Source organism: Ptychodera flava, chromosome 1, assembly GCF_041260155.1.
Source record: "Ptychodera flava strain L36383 chromosome 1, AS_Pfla_20210202, whole genome shotgun sequence".
Lineage (NCBI taxonomy): Eukaryota > Metazoa > Hemichordata > Enteropneusta > Ptychoderidae > Ptychodera > Ptychodera flava.
This window is the reverse complement of record NC_091928.1, coordinates 12,923,250-12,942,335: the sequence shown is the minus strand read 5'-3', so window position 1 is coordinate 12,942,335 and position 19,086 is coordinate 12,923,250. Positions and strand designations below refer to the sequence as shown.

General features: G+C 37.0%; 1 long non-coding RNA gene across 2 annotated transcripts in view; it reads right to left on the bottom strand.

Annotated features, from left to right (window-relative positions):
• Positions 1-19,086, bottom strand: part of LOC139130510 (uncharacterized) — a 45,239-nt gene that overhangs the window by 10,030 nt on the left and 16,123 nt on the right. For both annotated transcript variants that reach the window (XR_011551886.1, XR_011551884.1), the window contains exons 3-4: positions 15,490-15,621; positions 14,701-14,832 (exon numbers count right to left, since the gene is read on the bottom strand). This is a non-coding gene — a long non-coding RNA (uncharacterized lncRNA). The remainder of the gene's footprint in view (positions 1-14,700; positions 14,833-15,489; positions 15,622-19,086) is intronic.

Genomic DNA, 19,086 nt, shown 5'->3' with positions numbered 1-19,086 from the left:
AAATTTCAAAGCTATCAGATGAGTATTTTTGGAAATACACATTTTTTGACCAAAATGGCAAAAATTGCCCCAAAAATACAAAATTGCAGATTTCATCACAATTTCAATAAATATCATGTAGTTTATCTGTAGGAACCTGTATACCAAATTTCAAAGCTATCAAATAAATAGTTTTGGAAATACACATTTTTGACCAAAAATTGCAAAAATTGCCCCAAAAATACAAAATTTCAGATTTCATCAGAAATTCAATATATATTACTCAGTTCATCTATACAAAAGTGTATACCAAATTTCAAAAGTATTAGACCAGTACTTTTTGAGAAATACATTTTTTGACCAAAAATGGCAAAAATTGCCTTAAAAATGCAATTTTGCATATTTCTGCACAATTTGAACAAATCTGAAATAGATCATCCCTAGGGACATATGTACCAAATATCAAAGCTATCTGACTGGTAGTTTTGAAGAAGAAGATTTTTAAAGATATTTTTACCAAAAATGACAAAAATTGCCTTAAAAATACAAATATGCAAATTCACCATAATTTGAACAAATCTGACTGAAGTTACCCTAAGTAAACTGCATATCAAATTTCAAAGCAATCGGACAAGCGTTTCAGAGAAGAAGATTTTTTTACCAAAAACACCAAAAATTGCCCCAGAAATACAAATATGCAAATTTCACCACGATTTGAACAAACTTAAGTGTGGTCACCCCAAGTGAACTGCATATAAAATTTCAAAGCGATTGGACTTGCAGTTTCAGAGGAGAAGGCAATTGTTGACGGACGACGACGACGGACGACGACGATGGACGACGGACGACGACGGAAATCAACCTATTTGATAAGCTCTGCGTCGCTGACAGCGGAGCTAAAAAATCTGTGAGAGCTCTGTTTTTGCTGCAACCCCTGAAAAAAATCTTTGGAAAAGTTGTTCAGGAAGACTTGATGACATTTTATGAAGTAGGTCAAAGAGCTCTAGCAGACTACATCTCTACTAGGCTTTTACATAAACCTAGTACAGAAGCTCCTGTGAGGAGGAGAAAATTAAAAACATTTTCAGGGAAGGTTGTAGTAAAAAGGAGAACACGTACAGCTGATGCTGACAAAAAAAATAGTTGACGCCTGTTTAAAAAGGCAAATTGCTCACTCAATAAAATCTGGTGTGCCATAGAAGGCTTTGTGCAATTTATTCCCCTCCCACGTGCAATCTGTGATGCAGATGGGTCTATGCACCATCAAAGCTCAAAATCAAACACAACTTAAGTATTACAAAAAAGATATGACACATGCAGCATCATAAGTGAGGCACTGCCTGAGAATTGGACAGCTGAAATGGTAATACTTGAAGGTATGTTTTGATTCAGTGTGCGCCAATAAGACAGTGTTTTTGCTAAGGTTGGGGAAAAGAGGTAAATGATTTGGGAACCCCGGTAGCAATTCTGTGTCCCCTGATCTGATTGCATTGATACCAAGAGGAACCCTGGTAAAATGGCTGGGGAACCCCGGTAACATTTACTGGGGTACCAGCCTTAACAAAAACACTGTAAGATCCCATCATCAAACATTCAAAGACTACTTAATCTATACCATAAGGGACTGGACGTAAATTAGCAGGGAGGAGGGCCAGGGGGATTTGGGGGAGGGTCACAAATTTTTGAGCCTGGGGGAGGGTCACAATTTTTTGAATCCTCTAAGGGGGGGACACAAATTTTTGGGCTTGTTGTCGGTGCACTAAAAGAAGAAAAAAAATTGTTTGTGTAGGCAATTATGGTCACATGACATCACTCACACACTGCCTCTTACTTTTTATTAAGTGCTCATTCCCAACTCGCTGTGTATCTCTTCCCCACCATTATCTTAAACAGGATTGTCTCTCTTGTTGCCATTCTTATCGCCATTAAGTTTATAGCAAATCCAATCTATTGTTTCACAGCTGACCCACCATATTAAAAGGATATTATGATTCATGGCATTCTGGCTGCACATTGTACCATGTAGTGGGTTTTGTTAATAAACACTGGACAGTGTTTTTGCTAAGGTTGGGGAACAATGGGAACCCTGGATAAATTTCTGTTGTCCTCTAGTAAGACTGCACAGATATACCAAGGCTAACCCTGGTAAAATGACTGGGGAAACCCTGGTAACATTTACCTATAGGTACCGCCCTTAACAAAAACACTGCTGGATATTACCACAATATCTTACATTGTCTACTGATGTAGTCAATCTTGAACCTCTATTTGACAATATTATTTCTCATTCCACTTTTTGTTGATCAACAAAAGTTCCCTCTCTTGCATAAGTCACTTCCCTTTAAAGTTTAAGGCCAAGCTCCACCCTGCATCAGTCACTTTTTAGGTACATGAATTTTAGTTTTTAGAGATACTATCGTTTGAAATTAAGAGCAAGCTTTGGTGTGATAATTGATAATTTTGATTCTAGAAAAATGATTTTAGTAAATTAAATATTTAGGTACAGTCATCTGATTGGTATGGCTACTTGTGGCATTTTTCAAGTTTATATTGGCTTTACTACGTGGGTACTATCTTTGGAATGGATAGTGTTCATTTGTGTTGTTGATGGCAGGATATATGACATTTGTTGAAATTTAATGTGGGTAATTTATACAGTGAATTAGCCATGTTGATCACTATTCAGATTGAACTTGGTTAAATATGGTGAAATCCCAATGTCATTTCAGAATATGGAGACTTGATTGATCATGAAATAGTGTTTGCCACTTCTGTGTCAAATCAGGATCAGTCTAATCCTCTCTTATCTAGGCTGCTCTCCGTGATATGTTTAAAATGCAAAGAAACGAGGCACAAAAAATTGACAAAAGAAGACTTGATTATCATGAAATAGTGTTTGCCACTTCTGTGTCAAATCAGGATCAGTCTATCCTCTCTTATCTAGGCTGTGCTTTCTGTGATATGTTTAAAATGCAAAGAAATGAGGCACAAAAAATTGACAAAGTATTTTCAATGTTAAAACATCATAATTTCACACTATAGCATTCAATCTATTACGATACTTTGAATTGTTTGCTTAAAATATTGCATGAATAGGAATAGCCTTTCTGTTGACCTTTCCCACAAACAGGGCAACATGAACAAAACTTTCATTGTCTACTCGAACACATAGTACATTTTGTAAAATTGGATTTGATATGAGTGCAATGAGCACATGTACATGTATTTTCAGTTCTCTGACTACACAGGTCTATTGGAAATATAATAAATTCAGTGAATAATGGGGTCATGCACACACATGTAGTTGTATATCTGTACCAGGAATACATTTTAAACATACTTTCCATTATTTCCTCCCCACGTAGAGATTAAACTGCTCAATATATTGTACATTGAACAAATTATATTGCTGTGGAGATCAATATGTCACATCGTGTTTCTGCAGTATTCCCTCAATGGTCAACGTGATACATTCCAAAATTATGAATTTCACTAATATTTTGATAAATGTTAAATTATAATTCATAAGAAAAATGGCAGGCACAATTGTGCATTAATATAAAAGAAAACATTTGAAGAACATTATTTATTACAATCATTCTTAGTGGAGTATAAGTGTGCTCTACTCCATTATAAGCCAATTTGGGCATTCATTATATGAATTGTTGGACAGCCTATTGAATCACAGCATTCCACATCTGCACTTCAAAGCCAAAGTGAAAGGGCACATATTTACTGCCTACTTTACATGATATATGCCATTGACTTGGTGTAGCAGTCTAAGCCCTAGGAGAATGGTTAGAGTATTCAGCTATTGGCTGCTTTGATTGCCTCCAACAATGGCATACTCATCACACACAGGTGCAACCACAATCGCAACGTAAAGGCCTATGCACCCAGTAGGGAGAGCTCTTCTGGGTAAGTACATGTAGCCTTCGCGTAGCGACAGTGGTGCACATACGGTACAACTGTATCCTCCTAGCATAGGGCAATATTGCTGTTGTACCTCAATATTTGGACTGGTGTTTAGGTAGGACGTCAACTTGATCAATCCTAAAAACTAAAAGCTTAAATTTGAAAAAAGGCAAAACCTTCAGCTTCGAAACTGCAGCTACGTAAGGCAATATATGATACCACGGTACTACCAAAAGAGTGTGGTAGCTCCTAGCTTTGCTTGGCAGGGCTGTGCGTTAATTACCAGCGTTATACTTTACTTTATTGCTCAACAACACACTTAAGGAGTGTGGTAAAGCAGAAATTGCAAAACTCACCAAACACTGGATGAAGCTGCTGCTGGGAGAGGAAATAAAGTCCAAATATACGGCCTGTGGTAGGAGGCTGTATAACGCCGAACACACAACTTGATCCTTAATATATTTTTCATAAACCAAGAAGTCAATCATTTAAACATACAGACCTTTATTTCCTGAAAATGATAGGCTAAAATGTACAGTGTACGTCCAGAGAACTTCTTGGTACAGCGCGACACTTGTAAACAAACTTGAATGCGTTGAAGTTATTTGTATATATATACAGAATGATGTTCACAGTCACACTTGGAAGTTGTGACAATTTAGTCCAGTTGTAAGTGAAACATATTTATGAAAATCATCATTAAATTAAGTACTTTCAATACTTAGACCCTCAATCAATTTTGACAGTCAGGAAGAACAGACAGAAATAATTGAGTGAAATTAATGACTTGTATGACGAATCTCTGACTTAAAATAATGTAAAAGTTACTGGCATTTTCCAGAATACAATGTACGTACCAAGCTTGCAGGTCAAGTCCAGAGGGTCAAGTATGATATCAAATAGGCCCAGAAGAAAGCTTTTAAATAGCTTTGAAACAAGCAGACTGCCAATCTTGTTAAGCAGTCATGATCTAGTACAAAGACTTTAAATTTTTTCACATAATGCTATGCTTGGTGTCTGCCTCCATGGTGTACAACATACTGGTACATGATTCGGCGTCACTCATCAGAGGACTGCACTTTCATTGAAAATATTTGTGAGTTCACATGGTGGTGTAATCTTACATCCTGTTCAGAAATGGCTAATATTATGATACTTTGGACAAAGCTATTTTTGTCAACATTTTACAGTACTGTCTGTCAATGCACCAATTTTAAAAAAATATTCATTGCCACCATTTAATACTTCAATAGTGTAATGGTCATGCTGCTTGACACTTGAATTACAAGAATCTGTACTAGATATGTTCCAAGTTAAAGGGACAAAGTTGCTCATTTTTGACATTATTTGCCATTTAAATTTCTTTTGATGGATTATTCTCACTGAAATATGCTCACTCTCTGGTTATTGCAATTCAATTTTCATCTTTAATAAGACACATTAACATGTGAAATTAACTATGTTAAAATTTTTGGTAAATACCTTCCATGCATGCATATGAGTTGAGCTGTGACAACCAGAGATTGCAGTTTAGCCTATTTCAGTGAGCAGCAGAAAAGCATATATACAACAGAAATTAAAAGGACCAAAATTTGGTCAAAAATGAGTGACTTTGTCCCTTTAATGGCCAATATGAAAATGGATAAAATTCCATGTTTGCTGTTTTGTTATTTTTGCCTGTCAGTCACTGTTATTTTTAACAATGGTGTGGACAAGATGTTGGTTTTGTTGTTTACTTTGCAGTTCTGAGTTACATAAATGCATAAGATTTCAGAATTTTTCAGTATTAGCTGCTGTATTTTAGCATGATATGCTCTGTATTGATTCAGTTTGTCAGCCTAGCCTGATGACACTTGAGCAGTGGTGTCATTATTTGTGTCCAGTGAAGTCTTAAACTGTTTTTTTTTGTGGTTTGTTCCACATTTACAAGTGTGCTGACAACATGGAAAATTGAGAATTTCATCAAACTTGTGCAGTAAATCAAACAATGAATTAATTTAATCATAGAGTGTTTCCTATGGTGTTCCCCAGAACAATCCGCCCCTACCAAAATGGAAATAAGAATACCAGTACTCATTTATCTGGTGATTGGTTTACTAAGTTTAAACAGTGTAAGAGTTAAACAGTAAAAACAGTATATTAAACCATTATCATAACAATCAAAATGCATATTGTGTAGGCAGAGAAATCAGGGTTTCCCTTTTATTAAAAGTACTTATCTATAGCATAGAATTATCCAGATTTTTGTCTACAAGATTAGTTTTACCCATGCTGGTCAAATGTGACTGACACATCATTGAAAGTATTCTTAGGTAAGGCTGACATCCATATCTAGACTTGTTCTTGTCACAAGCAGAAGCAAATAAAAAATTTGCTGACATCCCTTGCTGGTGTCCATCTATTTTGCCGTGTGTTGTAAATCCCCAACTAAATTTTTGAACGTTGAAGATCCGATCAATTTGTAATATTATATTTTTTGAAACTTTACCAAGTCCTAAAGACTTGGAAAGAGCGCGTAGAGATGGTAAAGCAAAAAAAATGTACAGCATATATGAATCAATTGACCTGCAAACAGTACTTCCAAAAGAAAATTGGATGGTTTTTTGGTGACGAAAAACTAAGCGGTTATTGGTGAATTTTCTGTGTGAAGAAATTCCAGACTTTCTGAAGCCCTACCTTGGAGTTGACAAGGAGTTTGTCATTGCAGGGGGGTTTTGATGGCAAAAGAAAGACAAAGCAATAATTGTGAGTGGAAATTACCCTTCTCATGAATACCCTGCATATTTTTCAAATCATGAAGAAACTGATACACGTATATGGCGCCATGTCCCTGTTTCAGTAAAAAAGAACATACTTATATACTCGCCAGATACAGATGTTTACCACATCGGATTACCTCTGATGGCATCTGAGCTATCAGACAGAAACATCTTTATACAGCTCAGTGCATGTGCAGATGATCAGTCATATGTACATTTAAATAAATTAATTAAAGCCTTAGCAAATGATCCAGATCTTGCTTAAATGATCAAGACATAAGAGCAAAATGTCTCCAAACTCTCTATATCACATCTGGTTGTGACTTTTTTGTCATTTTTGTTGGCTGTGGAAAAGCAGCATTTCAGAAAGAATTTTTCCAATATTCAGAATTTGTTTCTGGTGGAATTGCCACCGCGACCTCAGGCACTCTTGCAGACACAGAGAGTGGCATCTGGGAGAAAGGCCTATCTCTCTTTCTTTTAATTGGAACTATTTACTACCAGAAACATCACAGTGAGTTTGAATCACAACATGACAGCCCATATGACCAGTTTAAAGCCATGAAATGAGATGAAACATTTGACACTGAATTGGAATTACATATTCAGTGGCTTGAAAAAATCAGAAATACCATCCAAGTTAGAATTCAGAGGGAGGAGGATCTAATTCCAAACCCAACAGCTTTAAAATACCATTGGCTCAGAACTTGTTTCATCTCTGATTCATGGTCACAGTCAGAAAGGGGCCAGATTGTCTTACGTGGATATGACAACTCTGGCTATGTTGTCAATGGTAACAAGTTATCACCCATATGGGATTCACCAGAAAATTTGTCCCAAGTACAGGAAAGGATGGCATTCTATACCAAAGGGTGTAATGTTAAAAATCTGGGTGCAAAAATAATTTTGCAAATGTACAAAGTCAAATAATGCTTGTGGCCCAGGGTGCATGCAATTGTTTAAATTGTGCCAATACTGGAGATCAGAGTGACAGCTTAATTGATGACATTGTTTTTGACAAAACCAACAAAGGGCAAACCACAGAAGCATTGGAATCAAAGAAATTGATGAGATCAATATCAAATGATCTTGCTGAAGAAAACATGGTTGAAGTAGTAGAATACACAGATGAAGATGACGAAGAAGAAGATGGAGACAGTTCCGATGACTGATGTATATCCTGATCAATTTTCTGTCATCACAAACTGTTGTCTGTACAATTACTACCATGGATGTACATCCATGTTACTACTAACACCAAGGTGGCTGATCATTAAAACAAATGATACACATGTGTATATACATAAAGTTCAACTGCGTTCTCATTGAATTTAAACAATTTTAATTTAGACTGAAAAATGACTGCTTCTAAGCTTAATAAATTCATATGTCTAATAGGTATGTCATCACGTATTCACGCATGGAGCCGATAGTCCGGTACGGTATACCAACACAGTGTGAAACCCACACAGTACATGCTGTACGGCGTACACTTCCCTCGGCGATGTTGCCGTGCACAAATGGTATAAAAACGGGTTTCATGACATAAATTCACTAATACTTCCTACCAAGGAAGTAAATAGCAAAACAAGTATCATTGTGAAGAATGATAGCCTGGTATCTTCAAATAAACAGTCGCTAGAGCAAAATACTCGTAGACAAGTTACTTCCGCATTTGCCCCTACTCAGTGCTGCACGCCAGCATTAAACACTGCGTCGTTTTCGTTGGCAAGGTCAGAAAGCATTCAAACTTCCAATCAGAATGCAGATATACACTATGAATATGTATACAAACTATGAACTCTGCACAAGACGATTACTTGGGGATAAAACCAAATTTACATACCCGAGTATGTAGCCGAGTTCAGCTGAGGCAGCAGCGAGAGACCGTACGCAAAATTCACAAGATAGTTGGATAGTTAGGTGGGGAGCCTCTTTCACAGTTTTACATAAAAATGAGACTCAGTAACGTTTGGTCGCTTTACTTTTGATCAAAAACCTACCAAACCCATCAGACAAGGCCCTACTCTTACGCAGAAAACCAAAGCTCTCAAGCGTCGACTTTCTCTTCCGCGTTTGAGACTCGTTCTTCTCTTTCGCATTTGAGAGAAACAAATGTCGACTTTATTCGGCAATGGTCCGCTATTCGTGGGCGTAAATTGCTAGACTACATATAGCCACATCGGCACTTCTGAAATGTTATCTCCGGCTTGCAAGACAACAAAAATATCAAAATATTATCATCAAAACCAGAATTTCGGGCTAGAGAGCGAAACATCGCTGAAAAGTAGCTGGCCAAAATACGGAAGTAGCCGGTCAATTTGGCCGGCATCTGGCTAAAAGTGAACACGCTGCAAACAGAGGGGCTTGTTGCGATGGACAAGTAGCCTTTGGCTCTTTGACCAGAAAAATAAGTGAGTGTTCATTGATAATTCAAAGACTGGATCCGTTGACACCAAAGTTTGCTCGTGACTTTCATTGCATTGCATGCACCTTTCCGCAATACCACTCATTGAGTCTGAACTGAAATGAAAGAGTACGTTTTAGTAAAAGTCCTGTTTGTTGTGCTGATTTTCGCTACCGTACTTTCTTTTATAGGGTAATAAACATTCATACAAAGCAAAAAATCTTCAGTTGTCTCCTTTCGATCGTACAGAGATATTGTGCGACAGGAAAACTTTAGCTCAAAGGGCAATGATCTTTGTGAACGTACCCTCAACCAGCTAAAATAGCTTTCTATATGCAAAATCAGCGTACATTAATTAACAGCATTTTATTGAAAGGGATTCTATAGTACCATTGTTTTTGTAAACTCTTCATGCAATTTTATGAACTAAATGATGACCTCAAAGTAACAGCAAGTGCTAGACGGCACTTTTAACGCTGGTCGGAAATCCAGAATGCCGGACAAGGGAGCCATCATCAAGTCCAGGCGCCGACTGGCATTGGCCATGCTAAAAGTAGTTCAGGCAGTGCTAATGTTTTGTTTACACTAAAAGGTAATCTGTTCGCATATGTTGACATAGAGATTAATCCTCTGATAACAAGCTCGGGTTAGTCGGGTACTTCTAAGTTAATGGAGCGTTCCCCTAATGCTTGGATTGTACCTGCGGATGACCAAACCTCATTAACATATTATTTGCATAGTTTAGAAATATGCAATTTCGGACCCAGATTCGAGAGTGTCTGCATGTGCACCAAAATTAGTGCACTAGCCTTATTGGTTAGCCTAGAATTAGGTATGTACATAATCTATGAGGTATATGTTAATTTGCAATAGGTGCTGTAACCTATGAAATATTAACCATCTAGCCCTTTAAAGGTATACAACCACCTGTAATCTAAATATCCCCATGTATGGTCAGGGCATTCCTTGGTATTCAAAATGCCCATGTGAGGGCGCTGTTTTTAAAAAGTGGCCACCCGCTTAAACTCTGTGGTTGGTTAGATTTTCTCTTTGCATAGTAACTATTGCACAATTGGAACAGGTGACAGTATATCTTTAAGTTACCTAGTAATTCGCATTTTTGTGATATTTAGGGTCATTGACCTTTGACCCCAGTTGACATGTCGGCGAAATGGTTTGATCCCGTGCTTCGCACTGTGTACCAAAAATAAGCACTGTAGCCTTATTGGTTAGCCTAGAATTAGATATATGCATAATAATTAAAGGGACATTATTTGTATCTTTTGACTTTTTTTTCATTTTTTCGATGACTGAAATCAACTGTCAAATCAATGGAAGACCTAAATTGTGACTATGGATGGCTTCAAGGATATGTAAAACCACATTCTTGCTCTTTACGGCAAGGTTCAATGTTGGTAAGGGTGTTCAGCACGATTTGAACCAACCGCCATGATTGAACCCCTGCACATAACCAATATTACTACGCATACGTCAACCATCAAAGTACAGCTGGAACATAAAAGGCCTGTGACCTACATACTAACTTCAGCACAATGGATATCGAGGAGCACACGGTGCATAAACAAATGCACGTATCACAAACTACTGTCAAATAGTGAAACTAAGCAGGGCATTTGCTTTTAAGTTTCATTTTAGTATCGATGACACGGACTGTGGAACAAATGAAACCATAGACGCAATTGGTTCAATGGTAAAACTAAAACGATCGATGTCAGATTGCTGTGGTAATAGTGAAACAGGTACAATGTAATGCATTTCCTGTGCATTTGATCATTAGCAAAACTTCGTCAATTTTTAAGATTTTTAGGACATTTTCTTGTCAATACGTTGGTTCGTTTTACAAACACGACATGATCACTTGTTGAACCTGGAAACATCACACTCGGACTGAACACTGCACGGTGTGTAGCATCGGTGACATTGTGACACCGCGCCGGGCGAGTACTGTCATTGATACTGCTCGCGATTGGAGTCACCTCTCGACACACAAGATCTGTTTGAAAGTTGTTATTCTCTGTGCATCGTGTAATTATTTGTATCAGTTGAATCGCATTTCGAACCAAAAGTGAGTACATCACAGTTACAGTTGCCTAGACCCATTCGCTTACGGCCTCTGTGCCTCCGACCCACTCCCAAAAGTGGACTTTACGTAAGAAGCGCAGCTGAGCACATCATGTACCTACATGAGTAAAGCCCTCCGTACGGCCTCCACGCCTATAACGCTGGGAACACACAGACCTGTACGCAGGGCTAATCGTGTACCCAGGCGAGGTGGGTGTGCTATGCAAGTTTTGGATTAAAATGGGTTGTTTTTGGTGGAGAAAACTGCACGCCGCAACCGAGGTGCTGCCAGCGGTTTGGCACAGCCCTGCCACGCAGAGTTAGCTTTCACCCAACAATGTACCGGTACATAATGTAAGTGTCAGTCGCCAAAGTACCGGTACATTGCTCAATTTTGCGATCACCTCGACAATAACATGACTGTCTACTGAAGTTAAATATCCCGTCATTTTACTCTGTTTTCACATTTCTATGCACAAAGGCTTTGGGCAAGTCTACATATGCATATGGAGGAACAAACGAGATGAAAAATCCGCAATTATAGACCTTGTCGTTGTCAGCTGGTACTGGTAGGCATTTGAAATGCCCATTCTAAAATGTGCTCTGTAGCAGTAAAGAATGGTGTATCTAAGAGCAGGATTGGCCGTCAAGATCTCCATCAAAAACTGACCGTCAAAATGTAACTGAGCAAACTGGATTAGTAATAGGGAATCCCGAAACTGCAATACTGCACTTTTGACTTTCACTTCGTGTGGTTTATTTTTTTTACACGCGGATGCTTACAGTGGCCCAGATAGCAGTTTGCAGTGTGGTTACTGATCGCAGGTCAACCTGCCAACTCTGAGGTTAACAGTAACCTCCATAAACCTCAGACCCAAGGGTTTTTTTAAAGGTGTACGCAAATGGGATGGAAGTTGTCTGTGGTCGGCTACTGCTTGTTTGCAACAATATGAGGTCAAAGATGCAAATAATGTCCCTTTAATAAGGTATGAGATAGTTAACCATTAGGTGCTGTAACCTACCAAATATGAACTATCTGGCCCTTTAAGTTATCTGCTAATTCACATTTGTGTGATATTTAAGGCCAATGACCTTTGACCTCAGTTGACATGGTGGCGAAATGTTTTGACACCATGCTTCGCAATGTGTACCAAAATTAGCACTCTAGCCTTATTTGCTCTAAAAATTGAGGTAATAAAACTGTGTCACTGCATCATTTTTCCAATATGAATACGATGAGAAAGTAAATTTTTATTTTTTGTGGCCCTTATACAAGGAAGTCTACGGAGAACTGTCTTATACATAGGAGTCTATGGAGAACTGCCTGATAAATGGAAGTCTATGGAGAGTAAAACTAAGAGTCCTCTAACACGGCCAAATTTAATTCCATTGTGAAACAAATTAATTGACGTGCATCTGTATGGGGTAGGGTAATATCCTTGTGCAAAGTTTGAAAGAAATTGACCATGGCATGTCTGAGATATCTGTGTGAACGGACGGACGCATGACATTACAAGATCTAAAATGAATTAAAGTCTATAGACTAAATTCATTTGTCAATAATAATAGTGGCCATTACTCATGTACAGGCTTTCTTAAGAAACTTATGATTGAAGCTTTTGTAAGGTATCAATAGTAGAACAAGAAAATGGAGTTGAGACATGTAAGAAAAATACTGAGAAAATAGCAAAAAGTTGGCATTGCTTGGGCTTGAAGACTAATATGCCTTCAAGTCTGCTTCAGGGAGCAGAACAAGAAACTGGTTTATGCTACGTACAGAAAAAAATATACCGCCAAGGGCATGCAGTGTGATGCTCTCATCAACAAAAAAGGTATTATATGAAAGGTATTAGCTGTTCAAAATCCCGATAATCCTCACTAGAAACCAAGTCAAAAGTGCTACAATGTTAGCAGAGATTAGGTAGCTTTTGAATTTTAAATTGTTACAGTTGAATCTGAACACCAAAATACCCTGAAACTTGGCTGAGCACTTAGCAATATGCAGCAGAGTTCCCTAAACCAAAGTCTGTTTTACTGCTTCAGAGTTTTAGACAACTCAGCAGGTGCCCTACTGAGTCAACTGATAAGCGGCTGTTGCTATAAACCATTTACCACTTACACAGTCCAAACACAGTTGAGCATTGGATGATGTATTCTCAAAGTAACCACAAATTATTGTTTTACTCACAGTATTTACTTCCCCCTTCAAAAATTCTTCCATTTACATTTGTAATATTGCCAGTCAAAAATGGTTTGACCAACATAAATAGATCAGTTTACTCAGAGGGGCTGCCTACTGAGTTGTATCAGACTTCCCACACCCACACACTAGACTTTGTTTTGGCAAATGTCTTGGTATAAAGCTGAATGCTCTGCCAAGTTGCTAAGTAATTACTAACTTTGGTGTTCAGATAACAAGGGCAAATGCTGCAAGCCGCGAGTTCAGATAGAACACAATCTTTCAACTTGCTGGTGAAATTTTTTGCATCGAAAGCTGAAGCTTTAGAGTAATTTTAAAGTGTATTTTTAAAAAATAGCGTCATGGACACTGTTCCCACATTTGTTTTGAACATTTTTTCACGAGTGTTATGAATTAGAAATGTAAGATGCGAATAGCAAACAAGATCTTGAATGAAAATTCATGAAAATTATGTACATTTGCCATTATGTTATTGTGTAACTTTATAATTTATATAAATTTCACTACAATTTTGACAAATCCTACTGAGATCACCCCTAGGTCCACATTACCAAGTTTTAAATGAATTGGACTTGCACTTTCAGAGAAAAAGACTTTTTACCAAAATCAAGAAAAAACCATTTCACCATAATTTCAGGCAATCTGACTGATATCACACCTGGGAACCTCTATACCTAGCTTCAAATGAACTGGACTTGTGGTTTAAGGGAAAACAATTTTTTGACCAAAAGTGGCAAAAAATTGCCTCAAAAACACAATTATGTAAATTTCACAACAATGTTGACAAATCAGACTGAGATCACCCCTATGAACTGTGATACCACATTTCAAATGAATTGGAATTTGGACTTGCGGTTTCAGAGAAAAAAGGCTTTTTTACCAAAAAACAGGGAAAATTGAGCAAAAATTACAATTATACAAATTTCAACAACATTTCCTCTTATCTGACTGACATTATCTTTAGATACCTCCATAGCAAGTTTTAAATGAATAAGACTTTTGGCTTGGGGCCTGAGATGAGCAACTGATAAACAGTGTGACCATACAGTACTGAACATCACACCAGGCCTACATATACACATTTAATTAACCCTACATGGTGTTTTTATACACATAACTGTTAGTTGTTTAATTACATGATGAAACTCCAGTGAGATAGAAATATTATTTATGTGTCGCTGTAGTTGTCACTACTATTTATACACAACAATGACATAAAATTATACCTTTTAACAAACATGTGTTATTCCAAAAAATTTTGATCTAACAAAATCATGCGAGTTTTTGAAAGATATCACTTTACCTTCATTTCATTGTACTCATTAATTAACACAATCAAATTAAACATTCATACATACCTTAATTCTGAACGGAGTATTGGGATGACAAATTGTAATAACCGGATGATAACTACACTGGATTCAGACAAGGAGACATCATCCAATACAGTATCTACACTGTCAACCTGCACAGGAAAGGTTGCGAATAGCCTTCCCGAGAACAAAGCAAAATCAGTGAGAATGTACTGGCCTAAGTGGGTAGCTGTAAATTTCACAACAATTCACAACAATTTTGACAAATCAGACTGAGATCACCCCTATGAACTGTGATATCACATTTCAAATGAATTGGAATTTGGACTTGCGGTTTCAGAGAAAAAGGCTTTTTTACCAAAAAACAGGGAAAATTGAGCAAAAATTACAATTATCCAAATTTCAACAATATTTCCTCTTATCTGACTGACATTATCTTTAGATACCTCCATAGCAAGTTTTTAATGAATGGGACTTTTGGCTTGGGGCCTGAGATGAGCAACTGATAAACAGTGTGACCATACAGTACTGAACATCACACCAGGCCTACATATACACATTTAATTAACCCTACATGGTGTTTTTATACACATAACTGTTAGTTGTTTAATTACATGATGAAACTCCAGTGAGATAGAAATATTATTTATGTGTCGCTGTAGTTGTCACTACTATTTATACACAACAATGACATAAAATTATACCTTTTAACAAACATGTGTTATTCCAAAAAATTTTGATCTAACAAAATCATGTGATTTTTTGAAAGATATCACTTTACCTTCATTTCATTGTACTCATTAATTAAACAATCAAATTAAACATTATACATACCTTAATTCTGAACGGAGTATTGGGATGACAAATTGTAATAACCGGATGATAACTACACTGGATTCAGACAAGGAGACATCATCCAATACAGTATCTACACTGTCAACCTGCACTGGAAAGCTTGCGAATAGCCTTCCCGAGAACAAAGCAAAATCAGTGAGAATGTACTGGCCTAAGTGGGTAGCTGTAAATTTCACAACAATTTTGACAAATCAGACTGAGATCACCCCTATGAACTGTGATACCACATTTCAAATGAATTGGAATTTGGACTTGCGGTTTCAGAGAAAAAAGGCTTTTTTACCAAAAAACAGGGAAAATTGAGCAAAAATTACAATTATCCAAATTTCAACAACATTTCCTCTTATCGGACTGACATTATCTTTAGATACCTATATAGCAAGTTTTAAATGAATGGGACTTTTGGCTTGGGGCCTGAGATGAGCAACTGATAAACAGTGTAACTTGCCAATTTATGCATGAACAAATGGCTCTGACTTTTTGCCTGATGAATGGAACAATACCTATCTAAAAATCAAGTCTCACTTAACCGATAATGTTGATAAAACAAAATAAATCACTGCATGAGTAAAGCAAATACTGTACTACAATCACTCCAACTATCCTGTACTTTGAATGTACAGTCATGGTCTCTTATCTACACTTATTGACATAACTATAGATCTACATGCACACTACAATCACTCCACTATCCCATATTTTGAATGTGCAGTTATGGTCTCTCATCTATACTTATTGAAATAACTATCTACATGCACACTACAATCTATCCAAATATCTAATATTTTGAATGTGCAGTCATGGTCTCTCATCTACACATTGATTTAACTATCCACATACACTCTACAATCCATCCAACTATCTGATATTTTGAATGTACAGTCATGGTCCCTCATCTAAACTTATTGACATAACTACATGTATCTACATGCACACGACAATCACTCCACTATCCCATATTTTGAATGTACAGTCATGGTCTCTCATCTACACTTATTGAAAAGTATCTACATGCACACTACAATCAATCTAACTATCCAATATTTTGAATGTACAGTCATGGTCTCTCATCTACACTTATTGACATAACTATCTACATGCACACTACAATCACTCCACCATCCCATATTTTGAATGTGCAGTCATGGTCTCTCAACTACACTTATGAGACATAACTATCTACATACACACTACAATCTAACCAACTATCTAATAGCTATCTAATATTGTGAATGTACAGTCATGGTCCCTCATCTACACTTATTGACATAACTGTCTACATGCACACACAATCACTCCACTATCCCATATTTTGAATGAACAGTCATGGTCTCTCATCTACACTTATTAAATAACTATCTACATGCACACGACAATCACTCCACTATCCCATATTTTGAATTTACAGCCATGGTCTCTCATCTACACTTATTGACATAACTATCTACATACACACTACAATCTATCCAACTATCTAATATTTTGAAAGTACAGTCATGGTCCCTTATATAAACTTATTGACATAACTGTCTACATCACACAACAATCAGACTATCCCATATTTTGAATGTACAGTCATTGTCTCTCATCTACACTTATTAAATAACTATCTACATGCACACTACAATCATTCCACAATCAGATATTTTGCATGTGCTGATATGGACTCATCTACACTTATTGAAATAACTATCGACATACACGCTACAATCTCTCCACTATCCCATATTTTGAATGTACAGTCATGGTCTCTCATCTACAATTATTGACAAAACTATATACATACAAACTACCGGTACATCACTCCAACGTTCCCATATTTTGTATGTACAGTCATGGTCTCTCATCTACACTTATTGACACAACTATCTACATCTACACAACAATCACTCCACTATCCCATATTTTGAATGTACAGTAATGGTCTCTCAACTACACTTATTGACATAACTATCTACATGCACACAACAATCACTCCACTATCCAATATTTTAAATGTGCAGTCATGGTCTCTCATCTACACTTATTGACATAACTATCTACATGCACACAACAATCACTCCATAATCCAATAGTTTGAATGTGCAGTCATGGTCTCTCCATCTACACTTATTGACATAATTATCCACCTACACACGACAATCACTCCGACTATCCCATAGTTAGAATGTGCAGTCATGGTCCCTCATCTACACTTATTGACATAACTATCAACATACTGGCTACAATCATCCAACTATCTAATATTTTGAATGTACAGTCACGGTCTCTCATCTAGTAGATCTACACTTATTGACATGACTATCCACATGCACGTTACAATCTATCCAACTATCTAATATTTTGAATGTACAGTCATGGTCCCTTATCTAAACTTATTGAAATAACTGTCTACATGCACACAACAATCACTCGGCTATCCCATATTTTGAATGTACAGTCATGGTCTCTCATCTACACTTATTGACATAACTATCTACATGCACACAACAATCACTCCACTATCCAATATTTTGAATGTGCAGTCATGGTCTCTCATCTACACTTATTGACATAACTATCTACATGCACCCAACAATCACTCCATAATCCAATAGTTTGAATGTGCAGTCATGGTCTCTCCATCTACACTTATTGACATAATTATCCACCTACACACGACAATCACTCCAACTATCCCATAGTTAGAATGTGCAGTCATGGTCTCTCATCTACACTTATTGACATAACTATCCACATACTGGCTACAATCTATCCAACTATCGAATATTTTGAATGTACAGTCACGGTCTCTCATCTAGTAGATCTACATTTATTGACAGGACTATCCACATGCACGTTACAATCTATCCAACTATCTAATATTTTGAATGTACAGTCATGGTCCCTTATCTAAACTTATTGAAATAACTGTCTACATGCACACAACAATCACTCGGCTATCCCATATTTTGAATGTACAGTCATGGTCTCTCATCTACACTTATTGACCTAACTATCTACATGCACACAACAATCACTCCACTATCCCATATTTTGAATGTACAGTCATGGTCTCTCATCTACACTTATTGACATAACTATCTACATGCACACGAAAATCACTCCACTATCCCATATTTTAAATGGCAGTCATGGTCTCTCATCTACACTTGTTGACATAACTATCTACATGCACACGACAATCACTCCACTATCCCATATTTTGAATGTGCAGTCATGGTCTCTCATCTACACTTATTGACATAACTATCTACATGCACACAACAATCACTCCACTATCCAATATTTTGAATGTGCAGTCATGGTCTCTCATCTACACTTATTGACATAACTATCTACATGCACCCAACAATCACTCCATAATCCAATAGTTTGAATGTGCAGTCATGGTCTCTCCATCTACACTTATTGACATAATTATCCACCTACACACGACAATCACTCCAACTATCCCATAGTTAGAATGTGCAGTCATGGTCCCTCATCTACACTTATTGACATAACTATCCACATACTGGCTACAATCTATCCAACTATCGAATATTTTGAATGTACAGTCACGGTCTCTCATCT